Genomic DNA, 19793 nt, shown 5'->3' on the forward strand with positions numbered 1-19793 from the left:
CAATGTTACAGAATTATACTTAACCTCATGAGTATAATCATATTTACTAATCTTTAGTAAATCATGACAAATCAATCTTGGACCTTGACCAGCGCACACCCAGTGTACCTAATTTCTTAGTCCTTCAATTGACTCACATATACATGTGATAAAAGAATTAGTCTTAATTTTCAAAGATGAAAATTCTCATTCATCATACAATACAACTTGTATGATTCCAAGTTTCTGTCCAATTGAAACTTGGGTGATGAAAAACTTTCTTCATTCGGCAAATTCAGACACTACCACAAATGAAGGAATCAAATCCACTTTCCAATATTGCTATTACTGGAAACATATAAGCAACAATTTTCCACAGATGCCATTGTATGGATATTTTTTTAAAATAAATAAAATTAAAACCCTTTTTTTCTTTTATTTTAAAGCTTTGTGGAAAAACTTATCCTTACAATCCACATGAAAACCTTGTTGTTATCTATTCATAAGCAATATATTTTAACTCTTAAGCAACATCTCAAAATTCTGATTACCGAACCATGCGATCGAAACCCACCTTCGCAATCAGAATCAACATATACTTCTTTTAAGCTTCCTATCCTTTCTTTGATTCTTAAAAACATCAACATGTGACCCATTCACATTATGTAATAAGAATCTCCAAATAGGAACTTAATAGAGTTAGTCGGTGGACTTTAACTAAAGTAGAGTCAAACTACTTGACTTGATCAATCTTATGATCTTTCAGGTAAATATGGCAGCTTCGCAATCAGTGTCCCTCCCTTTGGAAATAAAACATATGGACCCTTTGGTAATGGCACATAAGACTATCTCAGACTTAGCCTTTCTCTTTACCATTTGGTCAACCGAGTTGACTATGGCTGATCCCTTTCCATTGGGAAGAGAAATCTTCTTCTAGATATCCAATGCTACTATTTTCAATGTCCATTTAAAGTTTGGGAAGTTGTTCTTTTAATCAAATTTGCTTTACTGGTGTTCCAAATCATTGCTGATTCCACAACACCAAGCAAATACATAAGATCATTGCTGACTCACTATGTTACTAAGAAAGTGATTGAACATCCAACTTTCACGAGACTTTGACACCCAACTCTCCCGGCTTGTCAATATGTGACTTAATCTCCAAGATGTGAGCACACATAGACTTTGCTTGCCAATAGGGATTGAGTGACTTTAAACTTTTCAAGAACTTGTGGGTGAGGGAGAATAATTGGAGGAGGTGGAGGAAGTGAAGCATGATGTTGAGGGACACCATCTTCAAGAGATTTGGGAAGATCATAGTTGTCTGAACCAGACATCTTTTGGGAGAAAATCAAGTTAGTTGATTCAAAGTCCTTAATATAACACCCAATATGAAATATTAAGACTAGGACCCAACACAATATTTTATAATTTGGAAGAGGGATGCCGTAATCCAAGCTATAAAATATTTGAAGGTAGGCGAATGACGATTCACCAATTTCCACCATGAAAAATGAAATAATTTATTAGGTTTTAATTGGATTTGAAATTCCTAGATCTTTTGAGATTCATTGAACTTTTTCAATGGCATGTTTCAATCTCGAGTGTGCCCTCTCAAATTTTGTGACTGGGATGCCGAGGATCACAAAACAAGGTGTGAATAACCATACCGATTCACTTGGTACCCTTAATATTATCACCCAATCAATGTGCCGGTTAGCCACACACGCTCCATTGATCTATGACAAACATTAAGTCACCCTTCGTGATCCTTACTAGTCCAAGTTAGTGTGTCGGTTAACCACACACGCTCCACCAACGACTTGGTAAGGTACAAAGTGTGAATTCCATGGGCTAGCACGAAATTCACATTTTTCCTAAGGTAACTAAGATTGGGAATTAAATAAAAAAATATTTAGTTACTTTATAATAATCATTATACTTTTAATGAGAATTTAAAGTCATTGTCCTACCTGTTCGGCTAACAACCCTCCACCGATCAAGCAAGCGGTGGGTGAGAGTGGACACCCATTAAGTTGCCATTTTATAGGCAACAACCTTATACCCACCTTATAGACCGGCTTCGTGAATGAGGCCTACTAACGGTATAACGACTTGTTCTTATACATATATATAATAATTAACCATTCATGTTATAAATAGTATAAGTGTTGAATTTTAACTTTTAAAACTCTAGGGTGTGGAATTAAAGTTTGTGTGAGACTTTACAAATTCCAAAACTTGAGGGCAAGTTTTGAACAATTCATAAACTTTTGGATATTCATAACTTATGAGTTTTAATTAAGTGTTTTAAAGCTTTTAATGAAGAGTCTCTTGGAAATCCATAACTTGAGGACAAGTTATGGAGTCCATAAAACATTTATGGGAAAAACTTTTCAAGAAAATGTAACCTACAACTTCTTAAGAAAACATTTAAAAGAAAACCTCTTGGAATTCCATAACTTGAGGACAAATTAACAATTCCATTAAAACACATTAAGATCAAGAATTAACTAACAAACAATTTGCAAATAATTCCTATGATCTAACAAAACTCGTATGAACATGAACATCCACATCAACAATTTCAAGAATCATATGAACACATATAAAATTGAAATTTTGATTATAACTTTGAAATTGGTCCACCATCATCATTACCACATCAAAAACAGGTTTTATGAGTCCAAAACAGTTTAAGGTAATGATTCTAGACCAATTCCAGCACCAAAACTCGAAGATATGCTGTCTGGGGTTCCAACTCGTCGAGTGCATGAACCAACTCGCCGAGTTGGATGAGTTTTGCCTTGGACTCGTCGAGTCCCTTCATGGACTCGGCGAGTCAACTGTGCAGACAACATAAAATCTTCGATTTTCAGCAATTTGCATCAAGTATTCAAACAAGCAAGCCTAGGCTCTGATACCACTGTTGAGTTTTGAGCAATCTAACACTTCCTAAGTGTGCATGCAACCCTAATAAACCTTGGATCTATGTTTGTCTAAATACATGCAAAATAATAATTTTCCGAGGTTCATAACCTATCTAACATGGCATGGGGTACTTTTAAATATAAAAGAATTAGATGAGATTACATACCTTTTGATGAGTTTGATTCCTTTGGATTTTGAGAGCCAAGCACCAATAGTATGAATGCCTCAAATGGAAATCACAAATCACCACAAACACTTGGAAAACTTTAGAGAGTGTACACACACTTGTAATTTTCGGCCACACACAAGCACACACACTAGTGGCTATTTCATGCAACATAAGCATGCTTATATAGTGTACATGATTAGGGTGAAACCCTAATAACCCATGACCTTTCCTTTTCCAAGGATCCATGGGTTAAAAGCTCCACGGATCATCCATGGACTTCCATACAAGCCTAGCCCATTAACAAATGAGTATTAGCCCACACCATATAAAACAATAGCCCACAATTTAATTAGTCTTCTTTTTAATCTCTAAATTAATTCATAATTAATTTAAGACTAAAACTAATTAAATAACATGACTTCATATTAATATATTATAACTTATAATATATTAATAAACATATGTGTATAACTCTCATAAAATTATCCATAAATAGTTTGAATGAAATGCAACCCAAATGGACCATGCCGGGTCGGGTCAAGTGTATACCAAATAAGTTATGGACTTAGACACCTTATCCAACAGTTGTCTGCATTGAATGTTTTGGTGTCCACCGCAACCTTGGTGTGCACATATCAAAGGTTGCTTGATACACTCACTAATCACTGCTAATTCATTGAAATAATAATAATAATAATAATAATAATAATAATAATAATAATAATAATAATAATAATAATAACATATTAACATTGCAGGTACGTTCATCGACACTTGATGTCAAAGTGTGGGAGCTGTCTGTTACCTTTGTTTTACACACTTTTTAAGTTTTATCTATCAAGTATCAATCAGTTACTTGAGAGTATAAATAATAATTTTGGTGCTATGATCATTTATTTGAAGCTCTACATTTTACCCCAAGACTTAAAGGTGTGCTTTTCACTAATTCTATCATCTATTGGTTCTTTTATACACATGAATCTGTTATCTCAAATCTTACATTTATATTTATTTGTGTTATTGTTTTTTCCAACTTTCAGGTGCTGGTGTCAAGCTTGTTGGCAATACAGTGTGGAGAATTAGATCAAACCTTGGGTAAAAACAGCCTTGCCCCTGGTTCAGGGGTTGTCATAAAATACTTACTCCAAAGGTAAAATTACAATTTTGTCCTTGATTATCTTTGAATCTCTTTGCCTTCCATTTTTATAACTTTCCTCATGTATATAGTGGCCTGCAAAAGTACTTGGACTGGCAGGGATTCAGCATAGTGGGCTATGGCTGCACTATATGTAGTAAATTACAAAAATGGTCCCTGTAATTTCTGCTTTTTCCTTGTTTAGTCCAAACATGAAACTTTTTTTATTTTTTCAGTTTTAGTCCTTATTTCAACGTTCCAGGGACCAAAATTGAAAAAAAAATGTTCCAAGTTCCAACTTTGGAGTGAAACAAAGTAAAAATCAGAAATCATAGGGATCATATTTGTAATAAAGTAATTTATTTAACTCTTGAGAACATATTTGTTGCAGATATTGTTGATGCAACAGTGCTTTATGGAAATAGAAACTTTGAAGGGCGTGTTCACCCACTAACAAGAGCTAACTACTTGGCTTCACCTCCCTTGGTTGTAGCTTACTCACTTGTCAGCATGGTATGTGTAAAATTACTCTTCTACCCTCAAAGAAACACACAACACAAATTCATATCATGTTTTGCATGTTGTGTGTTTTAGGTCGACATCGACTTCGAAAACGAACCAACGGGACCACAAAGGACGGAAAGAATGCCTACTTTAGAGACGTTTGGCCAAGCACCGAAGAAATCGCTCAAGTATATATACATATATATATATATATATATATATATATATATATATATATATATTATAGCTTACAAACTATAGAATGTGTTCAGTAGTGAATCTCATAGGGACAAAATGGTATATCTGCAGGTGGTTCAATCAATGTCATTTATTAATATTTGGAATTACAGCCTCTGTATGTTTGACTAAAACCTTCTGATTTTGTTGACTTTTAACTTTGTTTTTGGTTTCATTTAGTAATAAAGTATCAAATATCAACAGTTATGTGGTAGTAATCCTTCTGAGGGGGTGTTTGTTGGGTTGCTTCTTTCAATGTCATTAACAGCAATGGTAAGTAAAATCTTACTATTATGAAACTCTTTTGCTTAAACCTACCTTATTGACCAGTAGCTGATTACACATTAATTTAATTATGCAGGTTTTGAGGTTTTTGATGGAAAAGAATAGTGTTAATGCTCTTCATAGAAAAGTATGTTGGTATTTTAGGCAATTTTGCTACTAATTTAGTTAATTATATAAAAATGTTGAAATGTTACATTTGTCTACTATTGGAATGATTATTTGATGTATTACATATGTCTACTATTGGAATGATTATTTGTATGACATTAACTTTTGTGCAATGTATTGTATTTTTTGTATATGGTATTTTATTTTCAATTATGATACATGAAATGCAAATTTAATGTCTAAGGGACGATATTAGTTTTAGCTATTTCGAAACTTGTAATAGATAAAATGTAATTGAAATTTGATGATTAAATAAAGGAGTTTTATTTATGAGTAAAGTTACTATCTTGTGTTAATTGTATTCTATTGTTTCATTTTGCATGTTTTGACTTCCAGAATAATAAGATTATTCAAATTTTCCACAATCGATCATACTTTGGAAGTAGGTACTGAGGAAAGACTGTCATGAATTGGCTTGTAGATTGTATAAAGTGTTTAGACATAGCAAAAGTTTGCTACAACGTTCATGAATGCTCCTGAAATAAGATTTGAATATTGGATTAAACCTACGCTCACATGAATCACTTCATGGAATTTATCACAAGTGATTGTGAGATGATAATATTGTATAGTATTCAAAACAAGATATATGAGTTGTTGATTACAAGTTGGTTGTGCGTTGATAGTACGAAAGTGCATAAGTAACTTGATGTTATAAAATGTGATGTTATGTATAATTTAACAAGTAATTAGCACAAGCATATAAGTCGAAGTTTATCTGTTCCTTTTATCCTAAGAGGATTAAAAGTGATATCATGGGCCCCTCGATGATTTTATTTTGACTTATGAGTCAGGCCCGGTCAGGACTCAATTGATGTGTTCAATTAAGTTCTATGTCAAACAAATAAAAAATCGGGAAAAAAACTGCTAGACAATAAGTATGATTGTGTTCCATGTATTTGTCCACACGATATCTTGAAGAAAAGAGGACTGTATGATCACTTATCTAAAGGACGCGTTATTGACTAGGTCAAAGTTCAACAACGACTTTTGAGTGCTATGATTGCTAATCGGATTTTGAAGCCATACTTGCAATTATAGTTATTAGACTTATCCAAGCGGGAGACTGTTGGATTAGGTGTCTAAGTCGATAACTATAATTGGTATGTACTTGACCCGATAGTAGCATGGTCCATTTGGGTTGCCTTCACCGAAGCAATTTGATAGAATGGATATTTGAGAAAGTGGTTATTTGTGATTTTTTAATATATTATAAGAATAATATATTGATTGAGAAATCATATTATTTAATTGGTATTGATCAATAATTAATTTGGAATTAATTTAGTGATCAAAAGAGACTAATTAAATTTACAGGGATTGATTATGTAAATCAGTGATATATATAGTTTGGGATAATGATCCATGGTTGATTAATGATGGACTAAGTTTATGAGAGTCCATGAAATGATAGTCCAAAAGCCTATCAAAAGAGTTAGTGGATTAAAATCCTATATGAATGAATTAGGGTTTACAAGTGACCCTTGGAATTCTACACTATAAATGTAACCCCTAAGCTCCTAAAATCGGTACAAGAGTATGCTAAGAAGAAACCCTAGCTGATTTTGGTGTTCCGAACCTCTCTCTTATTGTTCTCCATTGTTCTTGGTGTTTGTGATTCATTTGAGGTACTAAGCTCTTGTAAGGCATGCTTCTACAAGATACAACCAAGACGTATTCATCTAAATTGTTTTTACGTTGCAAATATCAAAGTTGTATGCTAGTTAGTGTCCATGATTTGGAGAAATGAAAATAGCATGTATAACTAGATAAAACTTAGATCCAAAGCATTAGGGTTATATGTGCACCATAGGGATGTTATAGTGCTCAAAACCCATCAGTAAGCTCAAAGGCTTTGTGAGTTGCCCCCAAAATATCAACACCATACAACCATAACAATATCTAACAAACAACATGCATATAGAATCTTCAGTATGATCGGATCACCATCACCGAGCCTTCGGTCTATCTGGCCCACTCTCTAAGTCTTCAGTATGACTGGACCGCCCTCACCGGGCCTTCAGTCTTTTTGGCCCACTCTAGGAACCTTCAGCCTGTCTGGTCCACCCTCTCGGACCTTCAGCCTGTCTGGACCATTCTCCGAGCCTTCGGTCTGACTAGTACGCCCTGATGGGTCTACAGTCTATCCGGGCCGCCATGGGTATGTTGTCCTAGAGCACAAAGAAGGATTGCCTCAACCCACCCACAATCATACAATCAACACATTAATATCATATGCTAGCTAGCATGTACAAATAGTCATACAGATCTAACAGATCACTAATCATAGCATCATCTTATATACCAGGATACCGATCTAACATATCACAAAGCATAACTTCATCCTATAACCAAGATACAATCCAAAAAGGGCCGACCTTGATGCCTTAGACCCTGTTGATATAGTGAGGAGAACTCACCTCACAATGTCGAACTGAACCGAAAAGATCACGCTCCCAAAACACGACTCCAAACCAAAACACCTACAACCACCATAGAACCAATTCCATCAAGAACGAAATTACTAAAATACCCCCATAAGTCAAACTTGGTCAACCTTTGGTCAAAGTCAAAGTCCACAGTAAAGGTCAACGATCCATGTTGACCCAACTCGTCGAGTGCATCTAGCAACTCGTCGAGTTCCTTCAGAACTCAGAAAAATCGTGAAAACTCAAGTCAACTTGCCGAGTTACCAACCAACTCGTCAGGTCCATACAGTGTCTAGAAGATTGAGGAAAAACCATAACCATTTGTCGAGTTATCTCACCAACTCGCCGAGTTCACTCAGAATCCAGAAGGCGGGTAAACCCTATCTAACTCGTGGCTATGCAACTCGTCGAGTTCCTTCATCCCTTTTCTCATTCAGACGCTTTTAAGTGAAACCAAGGCTCCAGATTGTAGATCTAGCCTTGTAGGGTGTAGTTACCACGTAAAGTTGCCAAATTTACGTGCTTGCAAGGCCTCAAGAGGCTAAAACACCCAAAACTAGTCTTAGGAAGAGGTTTAGGGAATGAGAAAGGCCAAGACTAGATAAAGCTAAGAACTTTATATCCATGAGGGCCTAGAGGAGTTTAGATTTGAACTCCTCACTTCAAAGCATGCTCAATACCAGAAATGCCTCAAGAATAAGCTAGAAATGACCCTAAACTCTTTAATGGATAGATCTAACAAGAAAATGATCATGTTAATGACTTTTTACCTTCAAATGAACGCCAAAACGAAGTAAATGTTGGATCTACAAGCTCCTTCTCGTTCCAAGCTTCTAAATCTTCAAGTCTCTTCAAGAAGTGCACCAAACACACACTCTTTAGCCTTGTACACACTCAAAATAGAAGGTTAGCTCGATTAGGGTTTGTTTATGGACGTGAAGGTGGCAAGGGGGGCTAGAGGGAGGACTTAAGGTCCTTTAAATAGGGTGCAAACCCTAAAAATTAGGGTTTTCATGCATAACCTCAACTCGTTGAGTTTGGTCCTGTAACTCGTTGAGTAGGCTTTATAATCCACGCGAGCTGATCAATTTCTACATGACGAGTTGGGGCAGACAACTCGCTGAGTAGGTCTAAAAATATGAATATGAAAGCTTTAAATTTATACCTGGGAGTCGGGTTGTTACAATTCTCCCCCACTTGAACTAGACTTCGTCCTCGAAGTCTGCTGCAGTGAACAACTCCAGATAATGCTCCCGTATCTTGGCCTCCGGCTCCGATGTCCACTCGTCCTTCCAATGCTGCCACTGTACCTTCACCAAAGATATCTCTTTGTTCCTCAAGGCCTTCATCTTTCTGTCCAGAGCAGCCACCGGTCTCTCAACGTAGTTCAGGCGATCATCAACCTGAATGTCATCCAATGACACGACTGCATCCTTATCCAATATACACTTTCGCAACTAGAAAATGTGGAAAGTGCTATGAATCTGATAGAGCTCCTTTGGAAGATCCAACCTATATGCCACCTTGCCAACCCTAGAAATAATCCGAAACGGCCCAATGTATCGGGGATCCAAATTCACCTTTTTCCTGAAGCGAATCACACCCTTCCAGGGTGAGACCTTCAGTAGTACCATGTCACTAATCTGAAACTCCAACTCAGATCAGCGTCGGTCGGCGTAACTCTTCTGCTGACTCTGAGTAGTTTGCAACTGTTGCCTGATCTGTTGTATCATCTCGCTGGTCTGCAGAACCAAATCGGTCCGACCCATCACCCTGTGGCCATCGTCGCCCCAACAAACTGGGGTACGACATATCCGGCCATACAACAACTCAAATGGTGGAGCACCAATGCTAAAATGAAAGTTGTTTTTTGTAGGAGAACTCTAACAGAGGTAAGTAGGAGTCCTAGCTCCCACCAAAGTCGATAACGCAAGCTCGCAACATATCCTCGAGAGTTTGGATGGTACGCTCGCTTTGACCATCAGTCTGGGGGTGGTAAGCTATGCTGAAGTGTAGCCTCATGCCCAGTTCCCCAGGGAACTTCTGCCAAAATTGGGAGGTGAACCGAACACCACGGTCTGAAACAATAGAGACTGGAACCCCATGGCGAGCAACGATCTCGCAGATATACACATCGGCCAGCTTTTCAACCAACGAGCTCTCCCAAATTGCTAGAAAATGGGAGCTTTTGGTTAATCGATCGACGATTACCCATATAACATCAAATCCCTTCGTCGTCCTCGACATCTTGGTGATAAACTCCATCGTGATCTACTCCCATTTCCACATGGGAATCTCCAGTGGCTGCAGCTCTCCATGCGGCCTCTAATGCTCGGCCTTGACCATTCTACAGGTCGAGCACCTCTCTACGTACCAAGCAATCTCTCTCTTCATGCACGGCCACCAATAACTCAACCTCAGATCTCAGTACATCTTGGTGGCCCTAGGGTAAAGAGAGAAATGAGACTAATCGCCCCCCTCCAGTACAATCTGTCTGACCCCACCATACATTGGAACCCAAACCCGACCGCAAGGGGTCAACAAACCGCAACGGTCCGTGACAAATCGGGTGATCTCACCTCTGATCCTCTCAGTTTTCCAATTATCCTCTCGAACGCCCTTGGCTTGGGCCTTCTAATCAATCCTATCGGTGGAGATTCCGTCGATGTCCTCATATAGGCCGTCCCAATCAAAGACTAAACCGACTTGCGGCTCAAGGCATCTGCCATCACGTTTGCTTTACCCGGATGGTAAAGAATCCCTCAGTCGTAGTCCTTGACCATGTACAGCCACCTGCATTGTCTCATGTTCAGGTTCGGCTGATCCATGATGTGCCTCATACTCTTTTGGTCCGTGTAAATGGTACAACGGACCCCGTAGAGGTAATGTCTACAAATCTTGAGAGCGAATACTACCGCTCCCAACTCGAAATCGTGTGTGGGTTATCTTGTCTCATGCGGCTTCAGCTGCCGTGAAACGTAGACTATCACCTATCCTCTCTCCATAAGCACTGCTCTCAGTCTGGTGATCAATGCATCACAGAACACAACGAAATCCTCAACTCCCCCATGGAGTGTCAAAACTGGCACCTCGCCGAGTCACTTCTACAGAGTCTCAAATGCAGTCTGCATCTCAGGGCCCCATCGGAAATCCACCCCCTTCCTCGTTATACAAATAAGGGGTACTGAAATCTTGGAGAAATCCTATATGAATCTCCGGTAGTACCTTGCAAATCCAAAGAAGCTCCTGATATCCGAGGGAGATTTTGGAACCTCCCACTGCATAACTGCCTCGATCTTGGCCGGATCGACCAAAATCTCATCCTAGTTAACAAGATGTCCAAGGAACTGAACCTATCGCAACCAAAACTCGCACTTCGAGAACTTAGCATAAAGTCATTTTTTCCTCAAAACTCCTAAAAGCTCGCGAAGATGCTCCTCATGATGCTCCCTGGTCTTGGAATACACCAAGATATCATCGATGAACACAATAACCGAGCGATCGAGCATCAGTCTGCATACCCGATCCGCGTCCTCCTCCCTCACCTTGACTTGATGGTATCTAAACCTCAGGTCAATCTTGGAGAACCAAGATGCTCCTTGTAGCTGATCAAAGAGGTTATCAATCCGTGGAAGTGGATAATGGTTCTTCACCGTCAATTTGTTCAAATCTCGGTAGTCGATGCACATCCCGTGTGAACTATCCTTCTTCTTGACGAAGAGGAGCGGCGCTCACCATGGAGAACTGCTCGGACTGATGAAATGCTTGCCAAATAATTTTTGTAGCTGAGATGACAGCTCCTGCATCTCTGGTGATGCTAATCGATACGACGCCTTGGCAATAGGTGCCACACCTGTCACAAGGTAGATCATGAACTCGACCTGGCTCTCTGGAGGAACTCTTTGTAACTCCTTCAAAAAAACATCATTGAACTCTCTAACGGCTGGAACCTCTGAAACTCAGACCCGATCCCTGTCCCGTGTATCCACCACATACGCTAAATAACGCACACACTCGTGCTGAATATATTGTCGAACCCTGGCGGCTGAACAGAACCCTGAACCCATCCTGGTGCCTTCGTCGTAGATAACCAGTTCTCCTGCACTTGGGGTTCGAATTACCACACGTTGACCTTCGCAGTCGATCATGGCACCGAAGTGTGACAACCCGAAACTTTTTCCGTTTATGATACATGATTTTCGTTAATAAAATTTGGATTTTATTAATTTTCTGTCAAATTTTTCGTTTTAGAATATCATTGGGTTTTATATAATTAATTTTATATATGCGAGTCGGGAACCAAAACCGTGTGAAACTCGAATTTTCTCGAAAAAGAAGATGTTCACAGCTCGACTGGAGTTCACGACCGTAAACTCGTTTGCGGCTAGTTTTGGGTGGACCCCACCCACCGACCACAAAATCCCCTATAAATATGAGACCCCAACCCTCATTTGAGCACTTTTGACCGGAAAATCGCTCATTCTCTCCCTAGAACCCCTGGCCGTAAACTCCGAAACACCCTCATTTCTCTTGAAAAACCATCAGGAAACACTTGTAGAGGTAATGTAGGAGCATCTAAAACACGTTTTCATCGAAACCAACGTCACTGTTTTTGAGTTTACGGTCAATCTTCATAGACCATAAACCTGTTCACGGTCAATCTTCAAAGGCCGTGTAGTTCACGGTCGTAAACTGCCTGTCGACCGTAAACTCTCCTCACGACCGTAAACACCTTTTTAAGTGGTGCAGTTGTCCGAAAACTCACTTTCCTCGATTCGAACAAGTCCCGGTAACATTCCTTGACTGAAAACAAGTGTTTTTTCTAACACTTTATCTAACAAAATTGCTAATTTAGATACTTATATGTATTTATTTGATATTAGGATTCCGTTAAGTGCCACGTACAACAACTCGAGGATCTTCATTTCCAGTCGACATCTTTCACACATCAACAGTGAGTTCATACCCCTACGCTTTTATGATTTTTAAATGTTTGCAGGGGGGAATACAAGCCAAACACCAAGTTTTCAACAAGTCAAACTTATGCAATTTATACAAATCAATGATAAGCATTTAGATACTTAATCCCTTTTGTAGTATGCAGAGCATAAGGGATGTCTTCTAAATTTAATTGCATAGTTTCCCAAACATTCACAAACATAACATTTCAGTCAAACTATAAAGGTTATAGTTTGGGGATTTCATTACCAGTCTTACAAATGCAAACTACTTACATGGTTGAATACATAAACTATGATAGATTTAGTTTATAACATACATTACTACGCGAGTACAACAGTAAATAATTATTTTAGCATAACTATTTTTTTACTCTACAAAACATGCATCGGATTTACAAACGAAAGAACAGTACGCTTGCATATTATTACACTGAAACGACCCAAAAATTTCATTTTTTTATATAACCAAAAATCATAAATCTGAGTATCATATAATAAAACCACACACTATGTATCTCAAATCATACTAAAATACTGTGAGGAAAACTGTATAAAAACATATCAAGAAACTGAATCAACTCCCAGGACAAAAACTGAAGCTGTGGTGTGTGTGATGCCATCATCCCGAGCTCTTCCCTTTGCTTGCGGAAGTACCTGAAACCAAAACTGAAACTGTAAGCACGAAGCTTAGTGAGCTCCCCCAAACTACCACATACCATACAATACATATAAAGCACATACTGGGCCTTGCCCACTGACTGGGACCCTGTCCCCTACATCGGACCGAAGTCCCGACTAACTATCTGGGACCCCGTCCCCTGCATCGGACAGAAGTCCGGACTAACTGACTGGGACCCCGTCCCCTACATCGGACCGAAGTCCAAAACTGACTGAGACCCCATCCCCTCTATCGAACCGAAGTCCGAGGCTGTCTGGGACCCCGTCCCTGTATCGGACCGAAGTCCGAAGCTGACTGGGACCCCGTCCCCTGCATCGGACCGAAGTCCGGACTAACTGAACACATCATAGCATAACATATCAACTAGCATAAACACATAAACCCTGTCTGAGCCACAGGAGGCGTAAAACATACTTACTACTGCATTGGACCGAAGTCCAGAAACTACTGCTAACTGAACGGGCCGACATTGTGGCCTTAGACCCGTTCCTACTGGAAGGAAACTCACCTCGTGAACTGGCTGCTGTGTGTATGGCTCTGGAAGCCAACTGCTGCTGCTCCGGTATCTCCCCGGCTACAAATCCATAACACACTCAATCAAATGCTAATCACTGCATTGAGGTAAAATGACTCTTTTACCCTTGGTCAAAGTCAACTCTCCTGGTCAAAGTCAACCTACAGTTGACCTGACTCGCCGAGTTGGGCCGTGATATGTGTATTTTTATATATATACTTTTATGCACTTTATCTTAATATTTTGGCCTTATTTATTCTCTTTTAGAACTAAAAAGTACTCATAATGCTTTGAATTATGTTTTGCAGCTATTCGTTGTCGATAAAGCACAAAAGAAAAGACTGAAGCGGAAACCGGACTTAGGAGCTAAAAGAAATTAAATATGCTGAAGAAGTGGATTACGCCCCGCGTACAGTCGCATTACGCCCCGCATAATGACCAAAGCGACTACGCCCCGCGTAACTTAATGGTACGCGCCGCGTACACGCTTGCACCGGATAGACTTGATCGCGAGTAAATCTTGATTACGCACCGCGTAATCCTATGTACGCCCAACGTACTTAGGTCGGCTACAAAGATTATAAAAGTCGATTTTCAGCTAACCAGAGGGGGGATTCGACTTCTAACCTAATTTAGTCGACAATTAACTTCTTTTAAGCCGTTTTGAGGGTTTAGAAGGCGGCCGGAAGGCCGTTAAGCTAACGGGAGCAGAGATCGGAAGGGTTGGAGAGCGGATATATGTCGGTAGTCATATTGATTGCTAACGTGACCATGTTTAGCATTCCATTGTGGTACTTTTCTGTATTTAGTTTCTGATTTGGGTGTAAAAACCTTTTACTTTGTGTTTATGATTGAATGAAGCTTTGATTATTAGACTAATTGCTATATTAAATAGTTTATTTGTGTTTAATTTATCTTGCCAAGCTTGTTAAAAGATCCTTATGTGTTAATGATGATTATTTTCTGTTAATTGTTAAGTGAATTAAGTTGTATGAACATCTGCTTGATTTGCTTGTCTCTTATGATTTTTGATGACCATCGGCATTATAAGACTAGAAATAACGAATGTGAAACTAGGATTAACTTGAGAATAAGTAAGTTAATGTGTGAGCCTTGTTTGATGACCATCAACAAGAGGTTAGTTTAATCAACTGATCACTGTTTAAATTGACTTGTTTACTAAAGGATTAGTTATAGTGAACGCGAATCTAATCATTTTAGGAATCGGTGAACATGAATAAATGAATTTGTGTATGCAATTGTCTATGTTTTTAAGGTGTAATTTATCTAAACCAAAGTACCTGAAGAGATTTTCTTCCCTGTTAGTTTATCGAGATTTGTTATTTGTTAGTTTGAGATTTATTAAACCATTTTCTTTATTATTTTCGTGTGACCTGTAACCTATAACCAAATATATTAAATTAATCCACCGTTCCCTGTGATCGACACCCGACTTACCTAAGCTATACTGTAATCTGACTAGGTACACTGCCTATAAGTGCATAGATAGTCTAAGTTTGTTAGGTTATAAATATTAAAATTAGTGGGTACTTTTGTGCACATCAAGTTTTTGGCGCCGTTGCCGGGGATCGGTTTGTCATTAATTTAGTTTATTTGATTATTCGTTATTTGTTTTTAGTTAGTTTTTATTTTTAGTTTGATTTTCGTTGATATCATTTCACTTGTCGGGAAGGTTTTTGTTGCTATGTGCAGAAATTCGTGATTATACACATTGTTTGCTTTTACTTTTTGCATGGGTTTCGAGATTGCAAACGATTAGGGAATTCTTGACTTGTTTAGTCTACTACTTTGGGTGATATGTCCAACTCAATCCACGAGGCGTAGTATAGCAAGGCGTATCGAGGTGGTTAAGTGGAAGACCGAACTCTTGCTACTCTTGACTAGTTGGGTCGACTCTTGTTCTACTTTTTAGTTAATGGTGCAAAGAAAACAAAGGAAATAGTCTGACAGGTCCCGAAAGATTTTGTTTTCACAAACCACTTCTTGCATGCAATGGATTTAATCAACAATTGTAGCTTGATTTCGACGAAGACGAGTGATTGTGATATCCTTTTTAGTTATTTTGTTTTTTTAGTTATTTTAGTGAGTTTTTATTTTTATTCTTTGTTTGTTTTACTTTTGTTTTCCATGTTAATGCTCTTTGGTTGTTTAGATTTCTGCAGAATTTTCGCCCTTAGGAGGTTGGCAGTAAGTTCAGCAGCTAGGTCCGACTGTTGCTAGAGAGAGCAGTGTGAGAGTTGAAGATTATAGTCGAGACCCACAATTTGTCATAAGTGTGGGGTGCATATTTATTTCGTGAGCGATCGTTTGGAAGATTGGCATTTTTACGATGTTTTGACTCTTATGATATGGATGAGCAGTTCCCACACCATAGAGTTTTATTTCGACGCGAGGAAGAAGTATCATCTCGGCTGCCACGACATGGTTGACAATTTCATATGTTATGGGGGATTTTACATCGCGAGAAGAAGATGTCATTCTTGACGAGACGACGTGGTCGACACTTTCCCACGTCATGGTTACTATACATTGCATTTGTTTGCAATATTTTGCACCACGTTTTCGAAGATGGCGGTCTTGATTTTATTTTTCAGCAAATTCAGAAGCAGCAGTTCTAGTTTTCAGTCTTTCAGCGATATTTGGAGCAACTTGTAGCAGCCCCATTCGATCTCGCCACAACTACCCAGGGGAGTCTGTTTCTTTTTCTCCCTTTTTATTTTCTCAATTTGTTTTAGCATACAATGAGGGCATTGTATGAAATAAGTGTGGGGTAGGGGGTCGGTAAAAGTAAATTAAAATTAAAATAATAAATGTAATTGCTAGAATTTGGAAAATTTAAATTTTTAAAAAAAAAAAAAACTTGAAATAATAGTTTAATTTAGAAAAATCTAGTGATAATTTAAAATTTTGCTAATATTGTATGAAATGATCCGATGAGAACTCAAATGTTTAGTTGAGCAAATATACGTTATAGTGCATTTGTGGCCTTCCTTATTTTAGTGAAATCATGGAACAAAAACACAACCCCGCTTGGTTTGAGGGATGCAATATGTTTAACAGCCTAAACCTGAAATGTATCCAGGAAAATTATTATCATTAACCAATAAAGGTTGAGGTTGAGCGCCTCTGCTTAAGCATGTAGGTTTTGAGTGAAAAAAGTGAGGTACATGTAATATATATATATATATATATATATATATATATATATATATATATATATATATATATATATATATATATAAAGAATTACGAGTAAAGTTTGAAGAATTTTGGAGCAAATAAAGTGAAGATCAAAAGATCAAAATTCCAAGAAATTCAAAAGTTGAAGATACCAGAAATCAAATCAAATAAGGTGGTGAATTCAAAGAAATCAAAGATCAAATTATCAAGAAAGTGAAGAATTCCAAAAGAGCTCCATAGTGGTATCATAAATTGTAATTCTAGATTATGTATGCTTAGGTTGCTCAACTAAAAATACCTTGAGGATAGAAGGTTTTCTGCGGATGGATTCAGAGGGTTGCATAAAATGGGCATTGTTCGGAAAAAGTGGGCGAGTGTTTATGAAGATTGTGAGTATTTAAAATATGGGGGGGGGGGTAGTTTAGGAAAATTTTAGACACAAGTGCATGCGTTGAGGTCTTGGCATAATGGCTGAGTTTTAAATGGGTTGTTTAGTGCAATATTGTTAAAAATTAAAGTAAATTTTCTTGGGGGCAAGCAAAGGCTAAGTGTGGGGTATTTTGATATGTGTATCTTTATATATATTTTTATGCACTTTATCTTAATATTTTGGCCTTATTTATTCTCTTTTAGAACTAAAAAGTACTCATAATGCTTTGAATTATGTTTTGCAGCTATTCGTTGTCGATAAAGCACAAAAGAAAATACTGAAGCGGAAACCGGACTTAGGAGCTAAAAGAAATTAAATATGCTAAAGAAGTGGATTACGCCCCGCATATAGTCGCATTACGCCCCGCGTAATGACCAAAGCGGTTACGCCCCGCGTAACTTAATGGTACGCGCCGCGTACACGCTTGCACCAGATAGACTTGATCGCGAGTAAATCTTGATTACGCACCGCGTAATCCTATGTACGCCCAGCGTACTTAGGTCGGCTACAAAGATTATAAAAGTCGATTTTCAGCTAACCAGAGGAGGGGATTCGACTTCTAACCTAATTTAGTCGACAATTAACTTCTGTTAAGCTGTTTTGAGGGTTTAGAAGGCGGCTGGAAGGCCGTTAAGCTAACGGGAGCAGAGATCGGAAGGGTTGGAGAGCGGATACATGTCGGTAATCATATGGATTGCTAACGTGACCATGTTTAGCATTCCATTGTGGTACTTTTCTGTATTTAGTTTCTGATTTGGGTGTAAAAACCTTTTACTTTGTGTTTATGATTGAATGAAGCTTTGATTATTAGACTAATTGCTATACTAAATAGTTTATTTGTGTTTAATTTATCTTGCCAAGCTTGTTAAAAGATCCTTATGTGTTAATGATGATTATTTTCTGTTAATTGTTAAGTGAATTAAGTTGTATGAACATCTGCTTGATTTGCTTGTCTCTTATGATTTTTGATGACCATCGGGATTATAAGACTAGAAATAACGAATGTGAAACTAGGATTAACTTGAGAATAAGTAAGTTAATGTGTGAGCCTTGTTTGATGACCATCAACAAGAGGTTAAATTGAGTTAGTAATTCGATTAACTATATTTACAAGTCTTGCTCGATACGAATTGAACACTAGGAAGCATGTTAGTTTAATCAACCGATCACTGTTTAAATTGACTTGTTTGCTAAAGGATTAGTTATAGTGAACGCGAATCTAATCATTTTAGGAATCAATGAACATGAATAAATGAATTTGTGTATGCAATTGTCTATGTTTTTAAGGTGTAATTTATCTAAACCAAAGTACCTGAAGAGATTTGCTTCCCTGTTAGTTTATCGAGAGTTGTTATTTGTGAGTTTGAGATTTATTAAACCATTTTCTTTATTATTTTCGTGTGACATGTAACCTATAACCAAATATATTAAATTAATCCACCGTTCCCTGTGATCGACACCCGACTTACCTAAGCTATACTGTAATCTGACTAGGTACACTGCCTATAAGTGCATAGATAGTCTAAGTTTGTTAGGTTATAAATATTAAAATTAGTGGGTACTTTTGTGCACATCAGGCCGCCAACTCGCCGAGTCCCTATTCTCACTTCTCAACCCTACTCGCTGCTACTCGTCGAGTATGGCATCAACTCGACGAGTTCCGTTTCAAATCTAAAACTCAGGCAATCTGCATCCGACTCGCCGAGTCGTATGAACAACTTGACGAGTTGTTCTTCGAGCTAAGAAGATTGCCTTGGACTCGCCGAGTTGTATGAACAACTCGCCGAGTCCCTCCATTACTGAGTCTGGCCTCCAACTCGCCGAGTCCACTCCACTACTCACTGGTCCCCACTCAGCATCACTCAAAAAAAGAAAATTGGGGACTCGCGACTTGACTCGCCGAGTCGTTCTTCCGACTCGCCGAGTCGCTTGCATGCAGCGACTCTAAACTCGATTCTGCTTGAATCCAGTGTATAAAACTTATAGATCTGGGCTCCCTTAACTCGATTAGCATGTAAAGATTCTATCTTTACGTGCCCATATGCATCCATGAAGATAAAATGGCTCAAAAAGCATAATAAAGGCTAGATCTAGGGTTCTTATGCAAAGCATCCTTAAAAAGGCAATAGATCCGGGCTCTACAACTCTTAAATGAACAGATCTAGGGATAT

The sequence above is a fragment of the Lactuca sativa genome, chromosome 8, assembly GCF_002870075.4.
Source record: "Lactuca sativa cultivar Salinas chromosome 8, Lsat_Salinas_v11, whole genome shotgun sequence".
Classification (NCBI taxonomy): Eukaryota; Viridiplantae; Streptophyta; class Magnoliopsida; order Asterales; family Asteraceae; genus Lactuca; species Lactuca sativa.